Here is a 23380-nt window from a genome sequence, read left to right on the forward strand (position 1 = left end):
TCATCAGAAATTTTGGAGGCCAGAAGGCAGTTGGCTGATATATGCAAAGTGCTAAAAGAAAAAAACTGAGAACCAAGAATTCTATATTTGGCAAAACCGTCCTTCAAAAGAGAAGGAGAAGTTAAGATAGCCCCAGATAAACAAAAGCTGAGTGAGTTCTTTACTACTAGACCTCCCTGCAAGAAATGCTCAAGGGAGTCCCGTAAGGTGAAATGAAAGGACACAAGACATTAACTTGAAGCCATACAGAGAAATAAAGATCTCAATAAAGGTAAATATATAGATAATTATAAAAACTAGTATTATTATAATAATGACTTGTAACTGTATTTTTTGTTGTCTACATGATTTAAGAGGCTAACACATTTAAAGAAAAGAAATAATTATTAGCCTAAAACCTAGTGTGAGTATAACTTTAGTTTGTAACTTCAAATATTGTTTTTAATATAATTTAAGAGACTAATGGATTTAAAAGAATTATTAGTTTATGTTTTTGGGCACACAATGTATAAAGGGGAAATTTTGTGACATCAACAACTAAAAGGGTTAGGAACAGAGCTGTAAAGGAGTAGAGTTTTGGTATGTAATTGAAGATAAGCAGATATAAATTCAAATTATGGTGTTATAACTTCAGGATGTTAAATGTAATCCCCATGGTAACTACAAAGAAAATAGCTATAGAATATACACAAAAGGAAATGAGAAAGGAATTTAAGCATTTCACTACAAAAAAATGACTAAACACAAAAGAAAACAGTAACACAGGAAAAGACAAAAAAGCTATAAGGCATATAGAAAACAAATAGCAAAATGAAGTAACCAAAAGAGAATGAGGTGGTTATACTACTATCAGACAAAATAGAATTTAAACCAAAAAAAGTTACAAGAGACAAGGAAGGACATTATATATTAATAAAAGGTTCAATACAGCAAGAAGAAATAATTATAAAAATATATGCACCTAATGCCAGACCATCAAAATATACGAAGCAAAAACTGATAGAATTGAAGGGAGAAATAGACAGTTCTATAATAATAGTTGGAGAGTTCAATACCCTACTCACAATAATGTATAGAACAACCAGAGAGAGAGAGAGAAATAAGTAAATAGAGGACTTAAAACAACACAACAGACCAACTAGATAAAAGACATATATAGAAAACTACCCAACAACAGCAGCATACTTTCTTATCAAGTGCATATGGGGATATTTTCCAGGGTAGAGCATGTATTAGGCCACAAATTAAGTCTCAATAAATTTTAAAAGATAGATAGCACACAAAGTATCTCCTCTGACCACATGGGATGAAGTCACAAATCAATTAACAAAAGGAAAACTGGGAAAAAATGTGGAAATTAAACAACACACTTTTAAACAACCAATGGATCAAAAAAGAAGTTACAAGGGAAATTAGAAAATACTTAAAGAGATGAATGAAAATGAAAACACAACATATCAAAACTTATGGGATGCAGTGAAAGTGGAGCTATGGGGGAAATTTACAGCTACAAACACATTAAAAAATAAAGATATAAAATCAACAATCTAACTTTACAACTTAAGGAACGAGAAAAAGAAGAGCAAACTAAACCCAAAGCCAACAGAAGGAAGGTATAAAGATTAGAGTAGAGATAAATGAAATAGAGAATAGAAAAACAGAGAAAATCAATGAAACCAAATGTTGGTTCTTTGAAATGATCAACAAAATTGACAGATCTTTAGCTAGATGGACTATGTAAAAAAGAAGACTCAAAGTACTAAAATCAGATATGAAAGTGGGAATGTTACTACTGATTCCACAGAAAGAAAAAGAATTATAAGAGAGTACTATGAATAGCTGTATGCCAACAAACTGGATAACCTAGACGAAAGAGACAAATTTCTAGAAACAGAAAACATACCAAGACTAAATCACAAAGAAACAGAAAATGTGAATACACTTTTAACTAGTAAGGTGATTGAATTGGTAATAAAAAATCTCCCAACCCAAAAAAGCCCTGGACCTGATACCTTCCCTGGCAAATTTTACCAAACATTTAAAGAAGTAGTAACACCAATTCTTCACAAACTTTTCCAGAAAGTTGAAGAGGAAGGAACACTTCCTAACTCATGCTATGAGGCCAGCACTACCCTGATATCAAAGACAAAGACACTACAAGAAAGAAAAACTAAAGACTAATATCCCTTATGAATATTGATGCAAAAATCCTCAACAATATACTAGCAAACAGAATTCAGCAGCATATTAAAAGGATTATATGCTATGACCAACTGGATACAAGAATGCAAGGAGTCTACTAGATTGCTAGAATGCAAAAATGGTTCAATATACGAAAATCAGTCAATGTAATATATCACATTAACAAAATTAAGGAAAAAACTAGATGATCATCTCAATTGATACAGAAAAAGCATTTGACAAAATTCAACACACTTTCATGATGAAAACACTCAACAAACTAGGAATAGAAGGAAACTTCCTCACACAATAAAGGTCATATATAAAAAACCCACATCAAACATAATACTCAACAGTGGTACACTAAAAGCCTTTCTCTAAGATCAGAAGCACAGCAAGAATGTCCACCTTCACAACTTCTATTCAACACAGTAGCTGAAGTTCTACCCAGAGCAATTAGGTAAGGAAAAGAAATAAAAGGCATCCAAATTGGAAAGGAAGAAGTAAAATTATCTCTGTTTGCTGGTGATAGGATCTTATATGTAGAAAACCCTAAAGATTCCACACAAAAAAACCTGTAAGAACAAATAAATGAATTCAGCAAAGTAGCAGGATACAAAGTCAACACAGAAAAATCAGTTGCATTTCTATACACAATGAACAATCTGAAAAGGAAACTACAAAAACAATTCTATTTACAATAGCATCAAAAAGAATAAAACACTTAGGAATTAACTTAACCAAGGAGGTGAAAGACTTGTACAATAAAAACTACAAAACATTCCTGAAAGAAATGAAAGAAGATATAAATAAATGGAAACACATCCCATGTTCATGGATTGGAAGACTCAATATTATTAAAATGTCAATACTACCAACCCAAAGTGATCTACAGATTCAATGCAATCCCTATCAAAATCCCAATGAAAGTTTTTGCAGAAATAGAAAAACCCATCCTAAAATTCATATGGAATCTCAAGGGACCCTGAATAGCCAAAACAATATTGAAAAAAGAAGAACAAAACTGGAGGACTCATGCTACCTGATTTCAAAACTTCTACAAAGCTACAGTGATCAAAGCAGTGTTGTATTGGCATAAAGATAGACAAAAAGACCAATGAAGCAGAGAGCCCAAAAACAAACCCTTGCATATATGGTCAAATGATGTTTGACAAAGGTACTAATACCATTTAATGGGGAAAGGACAGCCTTTTCAACAAATGGTGCTGGGAAAACTGGATCTCCACATGCAAACAAATGAAGTTGGACCCTTACCTAACACCGTATACAACAATCAACTCAATATGGATCAAGAACCTAAATGTAAGACCTAAAACAAGAAAACTCTTAGAAGAAAATATGGAACAAAAGCTTCACGACATCAAATTTGGCAAAGATTTGGCAAAGATTTCTTGGATATGACACCAAGAGGACAGGTAACAAAAGAAAAAACAGACAAACTGGACTTCTTGAAAATTAAAAAATTCTGCACATCAAAAGATACTCTACAGAATAAAAACGCAACCCAAAGACAGAAAAAATATTCGCAAATCACATCTGATAAGGGATTAATATCTAGAATATAGAGAGAACTCCTAAAACTCAACAATTAAAAAAAAAACAATTCAGAAATGGGCAAAGGACTTGAACAGACATTTCTCCAAAAAAGATACATGAATGGCTAATAAGCAAAGTATCAATCAGCTCAACATCACTAATCATTAGGGAAACGTAAATCAAAAATACAATGAGATACTACCCCATAGCCATTAAGATGGCTACCATCAAAAAAAGAGAAAATAAGCGTTGGTGAGGATGTGGAGAAATTAGAACCCTTGGACACTGTTGGTGGGAATGTAAACTGGTACAGCCTCTGTGGTAAACAGTATGGTGGCTCCTCAAGAAAAACAAAATAGAATTACCAAATGATACAGCAATTCCACTTCTGGGTATATACCTAAGAACTGAATACAAGATCTCAAAGAGATATTTCTAAACTCATGTTCAAAGCACCAGTATTCACAATAGCTAAAACATGGGGAAAAACCAAGTGTGCATTGACAGAAGAATGGATAAGCAAAATGTGGTATAAAAGTACAATGGAATATTATTCAGCTTTAAAAAGGAAGGAAATTCTGCAATATGCTACAACATAGGTGAACGTTGAAGACATTATGCTAAGTGAAATAAGTCAGTCACAGAAAAGATAATTAGAGTATGATTCTACTTATATGAGATACTTAGAGTAGTCAAAATCACAGAAAGTAGAATGGTGGTTGCCAGGGGTTGCAGGAGAGGAAAATGCGAGTTATATAGAGGTTCAGTTTCACAAGATGAAAAAAGTTCGGGAGACAAACGTTAGTGATGGCTGTACAACATTATGAATGTATTTAGCAGTGAACTGTACATTTTTAAATGGTTAAGATGATAAATTTTATAATCTATGTGTTTTACCACAAGAAAACTCTTTCAAAAAAAATCACCCCACAGATTACATAATAATTAAAGGGGCCAGCCCAGTGGCGCAGTGGTTAAGTTCACACGTTCCGATTCAGCGGCCCGGGGTTTGCTGGTTTGGATCGCGGGTGCGGACATGGCACCGATTGGCAAGCCATGCTGTGGTAGGCATCCCACATATAAAGTAGAGGAAGATGGGCACAGATGTTAGCTCAGGGCCAGTCTTCCTCAGCAAAAAGAGGAGGATTGGCAGCAGATGTTAGCTCAGGGCTAATCTTCCTCAAAAAAAAAAAATTACAAAGGGGAATAGGTATTTTTATAATGGAGAAATATGGTATACACCATCTTAATTAAGTGTTCATACTAAACATCACCAATATTAAGACAAATTGACATCAGTTGCCTCCTGATGTGATGCCGTTAGAAGTATACGATACTATGTATGTAGTATTTTTGACAAAAATAGTTAACTTCAATCTAATAATGATGAGACAGTCAGACACATCCAGATTGTAGGAGCTTTTACAAGACAACGGACCTATCAACGAAAGATAAATGTCATGAAAGACAAAAAACGGTAGGGTAACTGTTCTACATTAAGATGACTGAATACACTTGAGAACTAAATATAATAAATGATTCTTAACTGGATCATGAATTAAAATATATGCAGTTATAAAAGGTATTATTGGGACACACGGGAAAACTCAAAATAGACTATATATTAGATATGGTATGAGTGTTAAATTTTGGGCATCCATAATGGTAAGTGGTTAAATAGGAGAATGTCCTAGTTCTTAGGAGAAACATGCAGAAATATTTAGAGATCAAGTGTCATGAGGTCAACAACTTACTTTGAATTATTCAGAAATATATATATGTAGACACATATACATGTATGAGAGAGAGAAAGCAAATGTGGCAAAATGTTAAAAACTGGGGAATCTAGATCAAGGGAACATAGTACTTATTTCACTATTCTTTTAGGCTTAAAATTTTTCAAAATAAAAAGTTGGAAAAAATGTTTACCTCCCATGAACTCTTTCTCAAGATGCCACTGGAGGATATCCTCCACCAAAATGGGAGAATAAACCAATAAGAGGGAAAATATGGGAAATAATTTCTCCACAGCAGAAGAGAAATAAAGAGAACCCCCAGGATGAGGGTGAAGAGTAAGCTCAGCATGACAGCAATGTACCTGATGTAGAGGGCAAGCAATTTAGGTTGGAGCCAGTCAGAAAAGTCTGAGAGAGATTTTACAGAAGATAAAAATTAATAGAATAGCTGATCATCTCAATGTTCAGGGAGATTTAGAAAACGGGTGAAGAGTGAGGTTGAATGAATAACAAATACATAGAAAATTAAACAAAAATCAAGACCATTATTAACTCTAAGGAAAGAGCTGTGTGCGAAAGAAATCATGGGATATTATGTAACTAAACTCTGTGCACAGAGGATTTACACATTTATAATAATGTAAAGACTGAATATTGAAATAACCAAAGTTACAAGATAACTCGACTGATAGTTGGTTGGGGGGATGGTAAGGGCAAAGGTGAAGAGAGGGTAAGGAGAGGAAACAGACCAAAAACCGCATCTTCCACAACAGGACATCAATAGATAATGCCTAAAAATGAAAAATCAAGACGTAGGAAGGCAAGTATGTTATTTACAGACAAAAGGATATAATAACAAACGTATCAGCTAAAGCAAATGAAACTGGGAAGGGGCTAAGGACTACTGTTTTATCATAACAAACTTTGTGGAACAATACAATTTTTTAAACTATGTGCATGTATAACTTTGATGAAAATAGAAATGTAAAAAGTTTATTCCATAACGTTAAGTGAAGAAACCAAAGGTGAAAAATGATGTGTAAAGTATACATAATTTGTATCTAAAAATTGGAAAAGTGGGGAGAGGGGCCCGTGGCCGAGTGGTTAAGTTCGGCCGCTCCACTTCCGTGGCCCAGGGTTTCGCTGGTTCGGATCCTGGGCGTGTACATGGCACCACTCATCAAGCCATTCTGAGGTGGTGTCCCACATGCCACAACTAGAAGGACCCACAACTAAAAATATACAACTATGTACCGGGGGGCTTTGGGGAGAAAAAGGAAAAATAAAATCTTAAAAAAAAAAAAGTGGGGAGACTACATGAGCATTTGTTTGAATATGAATAAAATCTCTGGTAATTATTAAGAAATCAATAACTTTAAATTTAAATTAATATATCTGATAATTACTATTAAGAAATTATAATAAATTAGTAACATTGCTTGCCTCTGGTGAGGGGAACTGGGTGGCTGTAAGACAAAGTTAGGACAGAGAACGTCACTGTATACACTTCTATACGTTTAAAATTTTGAACTATGTGATTGTATTACGTATGTATTAGCAACTGAAGATTTCAAATGTTTGATAAAAAGCTTTAGCCAATTAACTCCATGCCACTCTGATCTCTTATCTCATATCTGCCTGAGAATTTAAGTAGATAACTGGCACGTCATTTACTTATTAATATGTGTGACTGCGTTATTGACCCTGTTATCTCCTCAATGAAGCTGGGAAAAGTTATTATCTCTTCCAATTGTTTTAGATCTACCACCCCCAGCACTTTACAATGCTGTGTAAACATTAGGCTTTTTGCAGGCTGAGTGTTTCATAGGAATTCAAATGAACATTTGAGTTACAAAAATTAGGAGTGTTTATTTCAAATATTATTCCCTAGAAACATTTAGAGGCCTCCAGGTAAAAAGCCATTTTGTGAATTCAAAAAGCTCTGGGATTATGAATTAATTCCTCCTCGTAATCTTACTTCATAGAACAGCATTTAGAAAAAGCTGGAGCCATCATTCAGGTGTGTCAGCTGCCTTTCAGAGGCTCTATAAGAACAATTTCTTCCTTGAAGAAATATTGCTTAAGTTTTCTTTTTTGCCCCCAAGTCCTCAGGATATGTTAAGGCATTGTACTTTACATTACCTGGCAGAGATGTGGAGCTGGAGAAATTTACAAGTTAAAGCAGTAATTCCTAATCCCCTTGGAGTTACAACATTTTACAGTGGTTTTAGGGAGACAGTTTCAAGTTGAAAATAACAAAGAACTCCTCAAAATTAGTTGCCCCATGATGCATTAGGTCAGATGATGAACTGCCTATAGCTGGAAGTTTTCAACAGGAGTATCAGACAAAATATTCTCATATTGAGTGGAAAATTGGACTAGAAAACTCCTCAAATACATTCCAATACTAAAAGTTTCTTGGATTTCATAAATAGAATCAAAGGGAAAGTAAACAGTTTGCCTGCTCAGAGTCAGGGATACCATTAAACGCTGAAGCACAAAATACAAACCACACAGCTGTCTATCCTCTCCGTGCTAATCAACTGATTATTCCTATTAGACTTAAAAACTAATCAAGCTCCCATCAACCTACAATCCCCTCAATTTGGCATGAGTGTAAATGCATACATACACCTGTGTGCCACCTTATACGACTAAGGGCAGATCTGAAAGCTGTCTACAAAAACAGAGGGTAATTTTTAGGAACTTCATTACTCAGTGTACTCTATTTCTATCATAGAAGGCAGCCAAATATTCATAAGTGAAACTTTACACTTCTTGAAAAAGATTATCTAAAATTGAGTCTGCTTTTCAAACTTAACTCTATGAATTCATTCAGAATTTTCAAACTTTGCGTTATTCTTTCAAAAATGATTTATACAAGCTTACTCTGTCTGGGACGACTAGTTTATAACTAGCACTACCACGCAACTTCAATTCCTGCTGTCATGTGATGGTTAACATTACTGTGGTTTCTTATATAAAGGAGAGTGAGTATACCATGCTAAAAGAATGGAATGAGCCTAAGTCCCAAATAACATCACTGGAAGGCCAAATCACTTGGGGTCACCAATCTTTGGGTAAGGCACTTAAGGTCTCTCCTGTTGTTGAAGCCACTTTTCACTTGCTTCCTTAAACATCCTGAGACAAGTTGGCTTTCGTTTTTTCTTTGCTGGGAAAGATTCACCCTGAGTTAACATCTGTTGCCAATCCTCCTCTCTCTCTCTTTTTCTTCTCGCCAAAACCCCAGGACATAATTGTAGATTCTAGTTGCCCAAGTCCTAGTTCTTCTACATGAACCACCACCACAGCATGGCTACCGATAGAAGAGCAGTGTGGTTCCCCACATGGGAACCAAACCCAGGCCACAGAAGTGGAACACGCCAAACTTTAATCACTAGGCCATCAGGGCTGGCTCTACATGGCTTTATAGTAGCTTCAATAAATAACAAATTGGTAAGAGAACTGTATCATTACAGCATACATACTAAAATTGGTTGAATTCATAAGAACCTATGCCCTATCAGTCAGATTCATATTCTCTGCATAAGTGCAATATCTTTATGACACTATTTGTTGTAGTTTCCTATCTATTTAATATCATCTTCACACAGTCCATTAGATTCAAATAAACTAGCGAATACTCACTGAATTGTAAAATTAATGAAACAAAAAACTAGCTAAGCAATAATCTGTTAAAGTGGAAGATCAATAAAAACTTTCTTTAAAAATGTTAGTCAGGGTCTGGCCCCAGGGCCGAGTGGTTAAGTTGATACGCTCTGCTTCAGCGGCCCAGGGTTTCACCAGTTCAGATCCTGGGCATGGACATGGCACCGCTCATCAGGCCATGCTGGGCAGCATCCCACATGCCACAACTGCAAGGACCCACAACTAAAAATATGCAACTATGTACTGGGAGGCTTTGGGGAGAAAAAGGAAAAGCAAAATCTTTAAAAATGTTAGTCACCTCCATTCTTCACAGAAATAGAACAAAGAATCTTAAAATTCATACGGGGCAACAGAAGACCCTGAATAGCCAAAGCAATCCTGAGAAACAAGAACAAACCTGGTGCATGGCAATCCCTGACTTCAAATCATATCACAGGGGCCGGCCCGGTGGCACAGCGGTTAAGTGCGCACATTCCGCTTCGGGGCCCTGGGTTCGCTGGTTTGGATCCCGGGTGCAGACATGGCACCGATTGGCAAGCCATGCTGTGGTAGGCATCCCACATATAAAGTAGAGGAAGATGGGCACAGATGTTAGCTCAGGGCCAGTCTTCCTCAGCAAAAAGAGGAGGATTGGCAGCAGATGTTAGCTCAGGGCTAATCTTCCTCAAAAAAAAAAAAACATATCATAAAGCTATAGAAATCAAAACAGCATGGTACTGGTACAAAAACAGGCACGCAGATCAATGGAACAGAACTGAAAGCCCAGAAATAAAACCACACATCTATGGACAGCTAATCTTCAACAAAGGAGCCAAGAACATACAATGGAGAAAGGAAAACCTCTTCAATAAATGGTTCTGGGAAAACTGGACAGTCACATGCAAAAGAATCAAAGTAGATCATTATCTTTCTCCATACACAAAAATAGACTCAAAATGGATCAAAGACTTAAAGGTAAGACTTGAAACCATAAAACTCCTGTAAGAAAATACAGGCATAGGCCGGCCCCGTGGCCGAGTGTTTAAGTTCGCATGCTGCTCTTCGGTGGCCCAGGGTTTCACCAGTTTGGATCCTGGGCGCAGACATGGCACTGCTCATCAAGCCATGCTGAGGCAGCATCCCACATGCCACAACTAGAAGGACCCACAACTAAAAATACACAACTATGTACCAGGGGGCTTTGGGGAGAAAAAGGAAAAATAAAATCTTTAAAAAAAAAAAAAAGAAAATATAGACAGTACACTCCAACATCAGCCTTAAAAGGATCTTTACAGATACAATGTCCACTCAGACAAGGTAAACAAAAGAAAAAATAAACACGCAGGACTTCATCAGACTAAAGAGCTTCTGGAAGGCAAAGGAAACCAAGATCAAAATGAAAAAACAACCTACCAGCTGGGAGAAAATATTTGCAAATCATATCCAATAAAGGGTTAATCTCCATAATATATAAAGATCTCACACAACTGAACTACAAAAAAATAAACTCAATCAAAAAGTGGGCAGAGGATATGAACAGACATTTTTCCAGAGAAGATATACAGATGGCCAATAGGTACATGAAAAGATGCTCAATATCACTAATCATCAGGGAGATGCAAATCAAAACTACACTTGGGGGGGCTGGCCCGGTGGCATAGCTGTTAAGTTCGCACGTTCTGCTTCTCCGCGGCCCAGGGTTCGCTGGTTCAGATCCTGGGTGAGGACATGGCACCACTTGGCATGCCATACTGTGGCAGGCGTCCCACATATAAAATAGAGGAAGATGGGCATGGATGTTAGCTCAGGGCCAGTCTTCCTCAGTGAAAAGAGGAAGTTAGCTCAGGGCTAATCTTCCTCACACACACACACACAAAAACTACACATAGGGGGCCGGCCCCGTGGCCAAGTGGTTAAGTTCATGGACTCTGCTTCAGAGGCCCATGGTTTCGCCAGTTCAGATCCTGGGTGCGGACATGGCACTGCTCATCAAACCATGCTGAGGCAGCATCCCACATGCCAGAACTAGAGGGACCCACAACTAAAATATACAACTATGTACTGGGGGGATTTGGGCAGAATAAGCAGAAAAAAAAAAAAGATTGGCAACAGTTGTTAGTTCAGGTGCCAATCTTTAAAAAAAAAAAAAGACTGCACTTAGATATCATTTTACACTTGTTAGAATGGCTATAATCACCAAGGCAAAAAATAATAAATGTTGGAGAGGTTGCGGAGGAAAGGGAACCCTCATCCACTGCTGGTGGGAATGCAAACTTATGCAGCCACTTTGCAAAACAGTATGGAGATTTCTCAAAAAATTAAAAATAGATGACCATATGACCCAGCTACCCACTACTGGGTATTTATCCAAAGAACCTGAAATCAACAATACAAAGAGACTTATGCACCGCTATGTTCACTGAAGCATTATTCACAATAGCCAAGGCACGGAAGCAACCCAAGTGCCCAACGACCGATGACTGGATAAAGAAGATGTGATGTACATATATATATACAATGGAATACTACTCACCCATAAAAAAAAGACATAATCATCCCATTCGAAACCACATGGATAGACCTTGAGGGCATCATGTTAAGCGAAATAAGCCAGACAGAGAAAGACAAATACCAAATAATTTCACTCATATGTGGAATATAAACAAACTTACGGACAAAGAGAACAATTTATTGGTTACAGGAGGGGAGGGGCGGGCGGGTGCGGGCACGAGCGGTGCAGGGGCAGATTTATATGGTGTTTGACAAATATTAATGTACTGAAATTTCACAATGTTAAAAACTATTTAGACCACAATAAAAAAATTTTTTTAAAAATAAAACAAAAAAATGTTAGTCACCTCAATACTTATAGAAGTTTTTTTAGCCAACAAGTCTTTAGTGTTCATTCATTTCTATAATCTTATTGTTTTAAGGGTCTGGAAAGATGCTTGATTCATAGCTCCTACTATTATTAATCTTTTAAGAACATGTTATATAATAATATAATGACCTTTTTATCTGAATTGTAAAAAGCGTCCTCCAATTAGAAATACTAAATTCCAATGTATTACTCCAAGAAATTTATTTTAATGTATCTTTCTCCAACCAATATTAGCTATTATTAGGCTATTAGCTATCAAAAAAATTTTTTTAAAGAAAGAAAACACTAGCCCCAGATCTGTTAAACCAGTTTGTGTCACAGGAAAAAAATCTTCCTAGTCAATGACTGAAAAGGAAATATGTAGGATGTTATGTAGTGCTCTACATCTGAACCTGTTCACAGAACTTTAGAGAGGTCAACATCAGGTGAGAGAGTCCTGAGGTCGGCTTTCACAATGCCAGTTCTTTGACATAGCCTAATCATCATCTGAATTATACATTTTTAAGCCAAATGCCACCGATGCTCAACCTTTCCTCCCATTTTACACACAATTAAATCTTATGCTTGACATTATTTCTATTCTGCAATGGTAATTCAAAACAAAACTTCTGCAACACAAACAGAGGTGGCTTCATAAATTAAAACTTTGTCTTTGACATCTTTCATACGCCCACTTTACAACGTTTTTTAATTATTCTTGGATTCACAACAATCCTCCTGTTATTAGAAATGAGGAAACTGAGGTGAGAAAGTGGAAAGACTTGCTACTCTGTAGCAAACAGGCACCTATCTGGACACTGCAGCTGCTGTCCTGCTCTCTTAGACCACAATGTTTTCCTTAAAAGTGCCTGTCAAACTAGCAGCACAGAAATCCTTCTCATCACAGACATCCAAGACATCCCCACCAAGAAGCCCCAGGCAAATCAGAGAATTGCTACCCCCTAGCAAGAAGAAACCACGTGACCAAAGTAAGCAGCTTCTCAAGCTGTACTACTGCACTTGGGGAGGAAATATGAATGAAAAGAGAGATTCAAAGGGGACCGACTTCTGAGACTGAAGACCAGGTTATTAGGCTTACTCCTCATGTCGGGAAATTACTGAAACACCGCTCAAGTAGAAAATGGAATCAGTAACTCCTAGGGTCTTTTGATTTCAGTCTTAAACTTAAACCCCAAACAAAAATATCTGAAATTAAAGTATTTCCCCTACCTGAACAGTTATAGTCTTACATTCTTCTAAAAAACCCACAAGGCCTACATGCAGGGCCTGATATTTAAAGCTGATTCCAAGTGTCCACTAGTGTCCACTTTCCCGTGTCCAAATGCAAAAATAATGTTGGCACTGACCCGGGCAAGACCTTCACGCACATTTTCCTCTGAAATCATTAGCCTCACATCACCTTCCGACGTCCTATCTCCAATAGCTTCCCTTGATCAGTATGGCGAACTTCCCTGAGAGTAGTAACAGGCACGAACACTTACTACGTCCCTCACAGAAAACAGAATCAAACCATGGGAGAGGGACTGGCAATGGACAATTCGCCTGGCTCTGCCTCCCATCACGATACAAAGACACAGCGAGAGCAAGAGAAGCCCAGGTCTCTGCACCCCACACTTCTCTCTCGCAAGAGAGAGAAAGAAGACTTCAATGCAACTGGACCCAACCCTCAACACCCCCGCCCACGTGGATCTTCCTCTCCCGAGCGCAGGGTCGCACTGGAGAGAGGGGTCTGGAAGGAAGCGAACCACGCCGGGGCTGAGGCGGGAGGGGGGGCTCCCACTCCCAGCAGACACTCTAGCCCCTTCCCAGAGGCCCTGGGCTGTACGCCTTCCAGTTCCGGAGTCTGAGCGCCCACTCCCGAGACCCCAAGCCCCTCCACGTCGCCCGAAAAGGGAACTCAAGGCCCCAGAGCGGCGGAGAGGGCAGGGCTGCCTGGCGCCGGGTCCTGACGGGATGGAGCTCCGGCCGCGTGCGAGCGGAAGATGGGAGGCGGCTCCCCGCCGCCGTCGCCCCTCCCCGGGCCACAGGCTCTCCAGCTCCCGAGTCACAGGCTCTAGGGGCACCCTCACCTCACCTCAGGGCTGCAGCGTCCGCGAGCCGGCGGTCCCGGAGCCCCTGCGCGGAGGTGGTGCTGGGCGGGAGGAGACGACCGCAGCTCCGGCGATGGCTGACAGGCGCGCAGCACCCGGCCGGCCCGGCACACGGGGAAGGGGCGGGGCTTCAGGGGCGCCCGCCCCGCCCCTGCCCCGCCCCTGCCTCCCACCTCAGCCCTCAAGTCCCATGAGGTGACTACGTCCGGGGTTACTCGAGGCCGTTCACCTCCGACCCGGCTCCCGGCTGTGGCGCTGTCTGGCCGGCGGTGAGGCGAGGCGCGGGCCCCCAGGGCTAGGCGACAGCCAATGGGAGGGCGGCGCGGGGCGGGGCGACGTGAGGCGATGCCGATGGTCCGAGCGCCGTTCTGCCATTCGGGGCCGAGCGGCGAGAGGGCGGGCGGGTCCCAGGCGGTCGCGGCTCCCCCGGCCTGGCCCGGCCCGGCCCGGCCTTACCCACCCTCTCTGCCGGGGGCGGGCGCAGAGCCGGCCAGCTGGCTCCCCCTCCCGGCGGACAGGGGAGTGGGGGAAACGGCCCCACGTGCACCTCCCATCAGGGAGAGAGGCGCCGGGCCGCAGTGAGAGGCCGGGATAGCCGGCTTGTAGCGCGGGAAGGGAGCCCGGAACCAAGGAGGACTGAGTAGGGTAGGCGGTGTGCGGGCCTCGTAAGGACCTCACCGTGTTCCATCCTAACACCCTGGAGAGGAGCGTGTTGCATCCATGAATCGCCCAGGATCACACAGGCTGGTTTCCAAGTTAGTGCAGGCTAACTAGCCCCTGCTCTGAAACAACATAACCAGCCTCCCTTGGCTTGCTCCTCAGCCCTAAAGCAGCCCACCCTAAAGGAGTCTGAGGTGCCGGATCCTGGAGCAGTGAGGGGAAGCCTCAGTACAGACGCTCAGTAAGAAGGACAGTGTGCCGAGGACAAGTCTTTTCTGCCTACCCTGAGCAGAGAAAATAGACGGCAGTAAATTCCTGACTTATGGGATCGGAGTGTGCTTCCCAACCTCCACTTGGTTACACCAAGCCTTTGAGAAGAAGCCAACCAATTTCTCTAGTTTTACAAATTATTTCATAACAAGACTTTCATCGTGGCTGTGTTGAAAATCAATAGTAACTAGAAAGAATCCCAACATATAAATACAACTATTGGGCAGGAGAGAAAGAAAATCGGAGAAAATTGCACATCAGAAGAATGGGGTGAGTTTAACCCCTTCCAAGAATTTAATGGAGCACCCACAGTACTTTTCTGATCCTCACACAAGCTTGTGCTGTGTAAGGATGACAATACGGATGACAATTTGGTAGGAAAAAGTTCTATGCCAGAGGGCAAAAAGTGAACAGGGTAGAAATACACACCTGAGGTCTGAAGTTCTTGGGTGGAAGTGGAGGCAGGAAGATAAGAAGATTGGTCAACAAGGAACAATATTCATCTACGAGCCCTCCTAATACCACCAGGTGGTGGCTTCTCTAAGAGTTTACCAGCCCACTTTAAAATAATAGGGACTGAAGATGTAGACTTTACAGAGCAGTGACCCATATTTCCCAATAACTTTGCCTGTCGGATGCATCTGTCAGTTGAATAAAGATAGGAAAATCAGAACTTAGACATAATTGAGCATGACTTCCTGGTTTAACAGGATATTTGACCTGACTGACTGAAAAAAAAAAAGGCCTAGGAAGAAGAAAGCTTTGCTTCTCCCTAATAGTGCTCTCTAAAGCTGGCATGAAGGAAACTTTGGAAAGAACTAAATATCTTGAGGTTGTCTCTTATTTTTCGTCTATCTTTTCTAGTTCTTATTAACTACTAAGAACTCTAATAAGAACTCTGGCCCCAAGATTCTTTCTTAGTGGTGTTGCTCTTTATCAGCCTTAGGAGCACTGCAAAACCAGGAGCTTACCCTCAAAAAGTGTCGATATGTGAAACTTCAGTAAGCCCTTACAGGTCCTGCTTTTTTTTTTTTTTTTCTGGTGAGGAAGATTGGCCCTGAGCTAACATCTGTACTGGTCTTCCTCTATTTTGTATGTGGGACACCACCACAGCTTGGCTTGATGAGCAGTGTGTAGGTCCACACCCAGGATCCGAATCTGCAAACCCGAGGCTTTCAAAGCAGAGTGCACAAACTTAACCACTATGCCAACAGGCTGGCCCCACATGTCCTGCTTTTGACCTGACTGAATATTTGAAGGAATGAAGCTTTCTAAAGAACTAGCCAAGGAAAGGCCTAATGCAAGAGGTACAGTGAAAGAAAATGAAGGATGAGTTAGGATACACCAAAACCACTTACATAGCATCTAATAATCTAATTATTATTATCAAATGTTAAGATAACTGGGCAGAGAATGGGCAGAAAGCTGTGTCTTTAAGACAATACACCTGGAATTTCAACAACTCCTAAGTGTGGTGGTGTTTGGTGCATGCCGCAACCTGCCCATCTCTGCTATAGGCTTTTTAGAGCTGTTCCTTGAGTTCTTGCCACACAAACCATTATGTCTGTAAGAAGCAGTGGAGGAGAGCCAAAGAGTGGAGAGAACTTACTATATAAGACTAACAAGTGGAAGAGAAGGAGTGAGTGGCACATTCCTAAAAGCTGAAATTAGATGGCTGTAATGGGCTGAATTGTGTTCCAAAATTCATATGTTGAAGTCCTAACCCCCAGTACCTGAGAATGTGAGTACATTTGGAGATAGGATCTTTAAACAGGAAATTAAGTTAAAATTAGATCATCACAGTAGGCCCTAAATCCAAATGACTGGTGTTCTTGTAAGGAGATTGGGACACAGACACACACAGAGGGAAGACCATCTGTGAATTACAACTGATGAAGCACTTTAGCAAAATTGTGGCTCTTATGCTAGAGAAGATGGCCAACTACAAGCCAAAGAGATAAGCCTCAGAAGAAACCTACATTGGTGACAACTTGATCTTGGATTTACAGCCTCCAAAACTATGAAGAAATAAATTTCTGTTGTTTAAGCCACCCAGTCTATGGTACTTTATTATGGCAGCCCTAGAAAATTAATACAAGGTCCCAAATATCAAATGGTTGTCTAAAGGTATCAGGGAGGGGCCAGCCCTGTGGCCAAGTGGTTAAGTTCCTGCGCTCTGCTTTGGCAGCCTAGGGTTTCACTGGTTTGGGTCCTGGGCACAGACATGGCACCGCTCATCAAGCCATGCTGAGTTGGTGTCCCACATAGCACAACTAGAAGGACCTACAACTAGGATATACTACTATGTACTGGGGGGCTTTGAGGAGAAGAAGAAGAAAAGAAAAGAAAAGAAACAAGATTGGCAACAGTTGTTAGCTCAGGTGCCAATCTTTAAAAAAAAATAGGTATCAGGGATTTATCCTGAGCATTCCAGCTACCTTCCAACCTTAAAGATGGTCTCTCACCCCAATGTGGGGAAAGTAAGAGAAGTCTGAGGGGTCCTTGTCTTTCAGATGATTATAATCTATTGGGAAGACAAAACTAAACAGCAAAACAGAGTGTCTACATCTTGCTCCTTAGATAACAGCCACATGAATTTTATAAGAGCCATAGATGGGAGAAGATAAATTCTTAAAAATGAATAAGCCCAGGAATACATAAATAGTATCTGTGTCAACATCCAGGCCATTTTGGCCCTTTATTGTCAATTTTACTTTAGTTTATGGCAGTGTTTCTCAAAGTATGTTCCACTGACCATCTGAAACATAATCACTAGGTGCTTGTTAAAAATGCAGATTCCCAGCCCCACTGCAGACTTTTTTTTAGGCAGTAATTATTCACTCTCAAGTTTGAGAACAACAGTTTAGTATTTATCCTTATTTTTCCCCTCTGCTGCCAGTGCCTCTGTTAAACAGCAACGCCTCCTACACCTGCATTTCCAGGACAGGAAAGTCTTTATCAGGTAAGGCTAGAGTTGAACCAAGGGAGGAAAGAAAGTGCCGTAATAGAAAATGGAACCATGAAAAGCCCCCTGTCCTGGCGGCTGTCTGGCCATGGTTCCAGATTCCTTAAGCAGCAAGGTCAGTGATCCAGCTTTAGGATAGAGGATAGAAGAAATACTGGGATGTTATTTCCCACTGGTCCCCAATATATAACATAGACTCTAATTTGGCTTCTAGCTCTTGCCATGCTTATTCTTACATCTGCTTATGCTGGTAAACTGCTCCTTCCTCCCTCCTAATTTTCTGAATCTTTCTAGTCCTTGGAAGTCCCATTTTCTCTAGGAAGATCTCTTCTCCAGCTTCTACTGATCTATCTCTTCTTCGAATTCTTGCAGCAATCTGGTCCCCACCACACAGTTCAGCATTTATCAGGCTATAATTTTTTGTGTGTATGTTGGTTTTAGCTCTCCAGCTAAATTTTAATAATCTTACATGCAGAGAGCATTTCTTATAGTCTGGTACTCCCCTCTATGGCTCTTAGAGTAGGGCTAGGTACAGATATTAGTAAGTGCTTCATTGACCAAAGTAAAGATTATCTCCGTACCTGAGAGGCCACTCTACTCCTGATGTCTGCTTATCTGTCTTCACATCACCTCTGGGAGGCAAAGCCTCTAGTAGGATACTTAGCTGCTTTATAGATGGACAGACTTCCTCAAGAAAGTCAGTGCCTTGACCAGAATTGTGGCTCCAGTCATGAAGAAGAGAAAAAGAAGACATAATGGCCTTATCTGAACAACATGTTCCTTTGCTCTGGTCAACTTCTCAGGTTTGTCTAGAGTTAAGAGCCTGAAGGAGTTTCACATCATAAGGTCAGAAGATGCCCTCAGAAAGGCCACTTTATAAGTCTGGTCCTGATGATGAAAGGTATGATTGCACCATGAAGGGCAGTGTTCATAGTGGAGACTCACTTACCACGATGTTTTCACATGGACATCCAGGTCTTCACATGGGTACTTGGGTTTTCACAAAGCATTTCAGCTCTCCCTCCCTCCTTATCCACTCCCAAACACTTCCAGTACCTATCTATGCTATCTATATTTGGCAGTCACCAAATCTTAGCTGCTTCTTCTGTGACAGCTCCACTATATTTTTTAAAAAAATCTCTTTCTAGGGGCCAGCCCTGTGGCGTAGTGGATAAGCCCAGTGCACTCCACTTCAGCAGCTCAGGTTCACGGGTTTGGATCCTGGGCGTGGACCTACACCACTGGTCAGCCACACTGTGGTAGCGACCCACAGACAAAACAGAGGAAGACTGGCACAGATTTAGCTCAGGGCTAATCTTCCTCAAGCAGAAAAAGAGGAAGATTGGCAACAGATGTTAGTTCAGAGCAAATCTTCCTCATTAAAAAAAAAAAAAATATATATATATATATATATATATATCTTTCTAAGTCCTACACACTTCACAACTAAATACCTGGAAAGAGTTTAAAGGCCTTTTTACCTAAAGGCAGGGAAATGGACAAGATGACTTGTTTAGGTCTTGCTCACTCCTGGGATTCTGACATTTTATATTGATCAGCTTTACAACCTTCTCATCTCTGACCTCAGTCTCCTGAAACCCATGAAAGCACTCCTGGTGAGTTTACTTCTAACCCCCTCCCCCCTTCTCTTCAGACTTCTCCACTGCCTCCATTACTCCTGTATCAGACTCAGATTTTTTCTGCTACATATTTAGGCCTCTACCTGTCTACCCCAAAAAATACCTTCACTTTCCACTGTTATTATTATATATGAAGCATAATAAATAATAAAATACAACATTAATAATTTTTATAGAGCTTTAACTTGAGCCATTGCTCAACTTCCTTTTATCCTTTTCATTCTTTCAGTTTAAAAGTTTTCCTGTATTGGGGCTGGCTCCGTGGCCGAGCGGTTAAGTTCGCGCACTCCGCTGCAGGTGGCCCAGTGTTTCGTTGGTTCAAATCGTGGGCATGGACTTGGGACTGCTCATCAAACCACGCTGAGGCAGCGCCCCACATGTCACAACTAGAAGGACCCACAATGAAGAATATACAACTATATACCGGGGGGCTTTGGGGAGAAAAAGGAAAAAAATAAAATCTTTGGAAAAAAAAAAGTTTTCCTGTATCATAACTTGGATCAAAAGATTTCACAATATCCCTGTGTTTTTTTAATCTCTCCTCTGGTTAACATACCAGAGCAGCAGGTAGAAAGCTGTCTCCCCACAGTGGACACGCTGTGATGAGGGGCCCAATTTTCTTAATGAAAACAAAAGTTAGAAAGAAAGATAAAGGAAACCAAAAATGAATGAAAATAAAATGTGGTTTAAATCAGTGAACGAGATGGCCATAATCAATGGAATAGCCTAGTTTTGGGAGTGAATATAGGTGAGAAGAACTGATTTCTGGTATTGAAGTCTAAGCCAAAGATACCTCAAGAGCAGCAGGGACGTGCCTTCTCTGTGTTCTGTAATGAAAAGAGTTTGAGCTCTTTAATCAGACAGACTAGGCTTTAAATCCTAACTCTGTTACTAATTAGCACTGTGACCTTGAGCAAATGACCCCATTTCTGAGCCTCAGTTTCCTTGTCTAAAACAGAGAAATAATACCTACCTTGTAAGGTTGTGTTTTGGATTAAATGTTATAACCAAGATGTAAAGTTTCTAACACAAGGTTTGGAACATAGTAGGTACACTGAAAATATTTCTTCCCCCTTTCTCTCTATGCCTCCATTTCCTCCTAGTGTTCAGTACAAGTACAAAATATCCTGTGGATGCTCACTTGATTCAGGTATGATTATGTTATTAAATTTACCAGTCTACCCCACCCCGGGGCCAATATTCCCAGAGCAATAGAGCACATGACCCAGGGATAATTTGAATCCTTTACCCTTACTTGGACGGAGCAAGTAAACAGGAGGAGTGACTGTGGCCTGAGCTGCTGAGAACCAACCAAGGAGTTGGCACTGTGAAGATATGCCTGGCCCTGCTCAGTCCCCTAGTTGTGCCACACTGAAAAGGCTCTTTGGCCCCTTTGGCAACTTTCATATACTACAGATGGGAGTGTAAATGGAGACAACCTGTTATGACAGCAGCTGGGCATTACTTAGTAAAGTTGAACTTACACTGCATAACCTATAACTCAGCTTCCATTTCTGGATTTATACTCTGGAGAAACTCTCAAATGTGCCCCCAAGAACATTGTTCATTATGGCCCAAAACTGGAAACAACCCATTGTCTCTCAGTATTAGAATGGATAAATAAATTACGGTACACTCATACAATGGAATATTAAAAAGCAATGAGAACAAACCAACTATTGCTACAGAAAACAATATAGATGAATTTTACAGACACAATGTGGATTAAAAATGCCAGACACAAAACAGTGTGTTTCCTGTTATACAAAGTTCAAAAATAGGCAAAACTCATCGGTGGTGGTAAAAATCCGGATAATAGTTACTCCTGATGGTGGGCAGTGACTGGGAGAGGACATGAAGGGAGGTGTATCCACTTCGTGTTATACATAATAATAAATTTACTTTAAAATACACAGGGTATGACCCATCCATTTACCTGAGTTCAAAAGCAGGCAAAATTTTAAAAAATATTTTTCATGATACATATATAGATAGTTCACTATTTTTAAAAAGCATGGGAAAATAATGATTAAGAGGAAGGAAAGGAGTGTGATCAGAGGAACAGACATATAGAGTGCTTCTAAGACAATGGCAATGTTCCATTTCTTACTTTGGGTGATGGCTACATGGTATTCACATTATTATTATTATTGTTGCTCTTATTATTATTACTGAAAATATACTTATGGTCTATATACTCCTACATGTATGCTATATTCCACAATAAAAGAATTTAAAATAAATCCAAACGAATAAAAAGCATACACCCTTAAACAAAACAGTAGCAGAGTGTGGCATTGAAATAATAATTTTAGAGTTGGAAGAGGCCTTTGAAACCATCTTGTCCAACCATCTCATCAAAAAAACCAAAACAGAGGCCAGAGAAGTTAAGTGACTTACTCAAAGTAATTCAGTCAGTTACAGAGTCTAATCCAGAACCTAGGTAAGCCCCTCCGCTTCTTGTCAAGTGTTCCTCTCATAGACCCACCCTGATGCATCCGTCAGTCATAGTTTCCTATTATCCTCCAGAGTCACATCTCTCATCTGCACACATCATAAAACTCACCTATGTTATAGCTTTTTTCCTCCTAAATTTGAAATTTTTGTTGTGGGGAAAGGAGATCAGGAGAGATATCCTCTCCTCCACAGATACTCCAAACACTTAGAAAACCAGTCAAAATATTTAGTAGTAGAGAAACAGTTCTGGGTCCTATTTCTCTGCTACTAGATATCTTGACTCATTAATGCAACTCTCCCACTTCTCTGTACCCCACAGTATGGCTGCTCCAACAAGCAGGCTGACTTTTGGGCCTCTGAGACACAAAGAAAAAGGGAAGGGTCTGAGAGTCCATAAAAGAAAACTCTTCCACTTTCTCTCTCTCTGTTCAAGCACAAAGGCTCTCTCAGGAGGAGTGAGCTCTTCTGCCACCTTGTGACATAGAATGAGAATAGCAGGCCGTCAGATCCTTTCCCATCCCTACCCCAAGGGGACAGCACTATAACCTGGCATCTAGGAACTAACCTACAGAAAATTTCAAATACAGCAACAGGGGGGAAGTGTCTGATACCATAAAGGAGCTGTTAAGAAACTCATAAGCAAAAACCATGAAACCCACGAAAGGCAATGGAGCTCCTTTATTCTGCCCTACCCACCTGCCCTGCTAAGAGAATTGGGCAACTGCAGAAGAGAAAAAAGAACGAGACAGTGATGCTCTGGACCAGTAAACATCTGAGGCACTCATGTTCCCTCTACTCAGTTGACCTCACTTCTCTGCTACCTTCCATAGCAAAAGCTCTTGAAAAGATGATCTACACTTCTTCACCTCCAACTCTCTCTCGGCCCTCTCCTACTTTCACCACTCTGCTAGAACTGCTCTTACAAAACCGTCAAATCCGGTGGACATTCTGTCCTCATTACACACCCCTCTCAGAATTTAACCAACTGACCATTCCTTCCTTGAAATCTCTCCTTCTTGGCTTCAATGACATCCACTCTCATGGTTTTCTTAGCTCAGATGTCACCTCCTCAGAGAAGTCTTCTCTGAGCACCCTACTTAAAGTGGCCTCTGCCAGTAATCCTTCACCTCATCGCCCTGTTTGTTGCTTCACAACAACCATCACAATCTTTAATGATCTTGTATATGTATTTATAGATTGTTTATTATTAGCCTTCTGCACTAGTCTATTTTTCAACCTTGTGTATTGTCTGCTTCCCATTGTTTCATGTGAACATAAACTTGGTCTTGCTCCCT

At 40.4% G+C, this 23380-nt stretch overlaps 1 protein-coding gene across 14 annotated transcripts in view; it reads right to left on the bottom strand.

Annotated features, from left to right (window-relative positions):
• ACACA (acetyl-CoA carboxylase alpha) overlaps positions 1-23380 on the bottom strand; it is a 280736-nt gene that overhangs the window by 224469 nt on the left and 32887 nt on the right. For 3 of the 14 annotated variants that reach the window (XM_070562419.1, XM_070562413.1, XM_070562425.1), the window contains exon 1: positions 14078-14573. The exons of 10 other annotated variants lie outside the window; for them this stretch is intronic. The gene's annotated coding sequence lies outside the window, so the exon portion shown is untranslated. Of the gene's footprint in view, positions 1-14072; positions 14574-23380 lie in introns of those variants that run through there. One more of the 14 variants, XM_070562420.1, reaches the window with a different exon arrangement.

This window comes from Equus przewalskii, chromosome 10 (genome assembly GCF_037783145.1).
Source record: "Equus przewalskii isolate Varuska chromosome 10, EquPr2, whole genome shotgun sequence".
In the NCBI taxonomy this organism is placed as follows: Eukaryota; Metazoa; Chordata; class Mammalia; order Perissodactyla; family Equidae; genus Equus; species Equus przewalskii.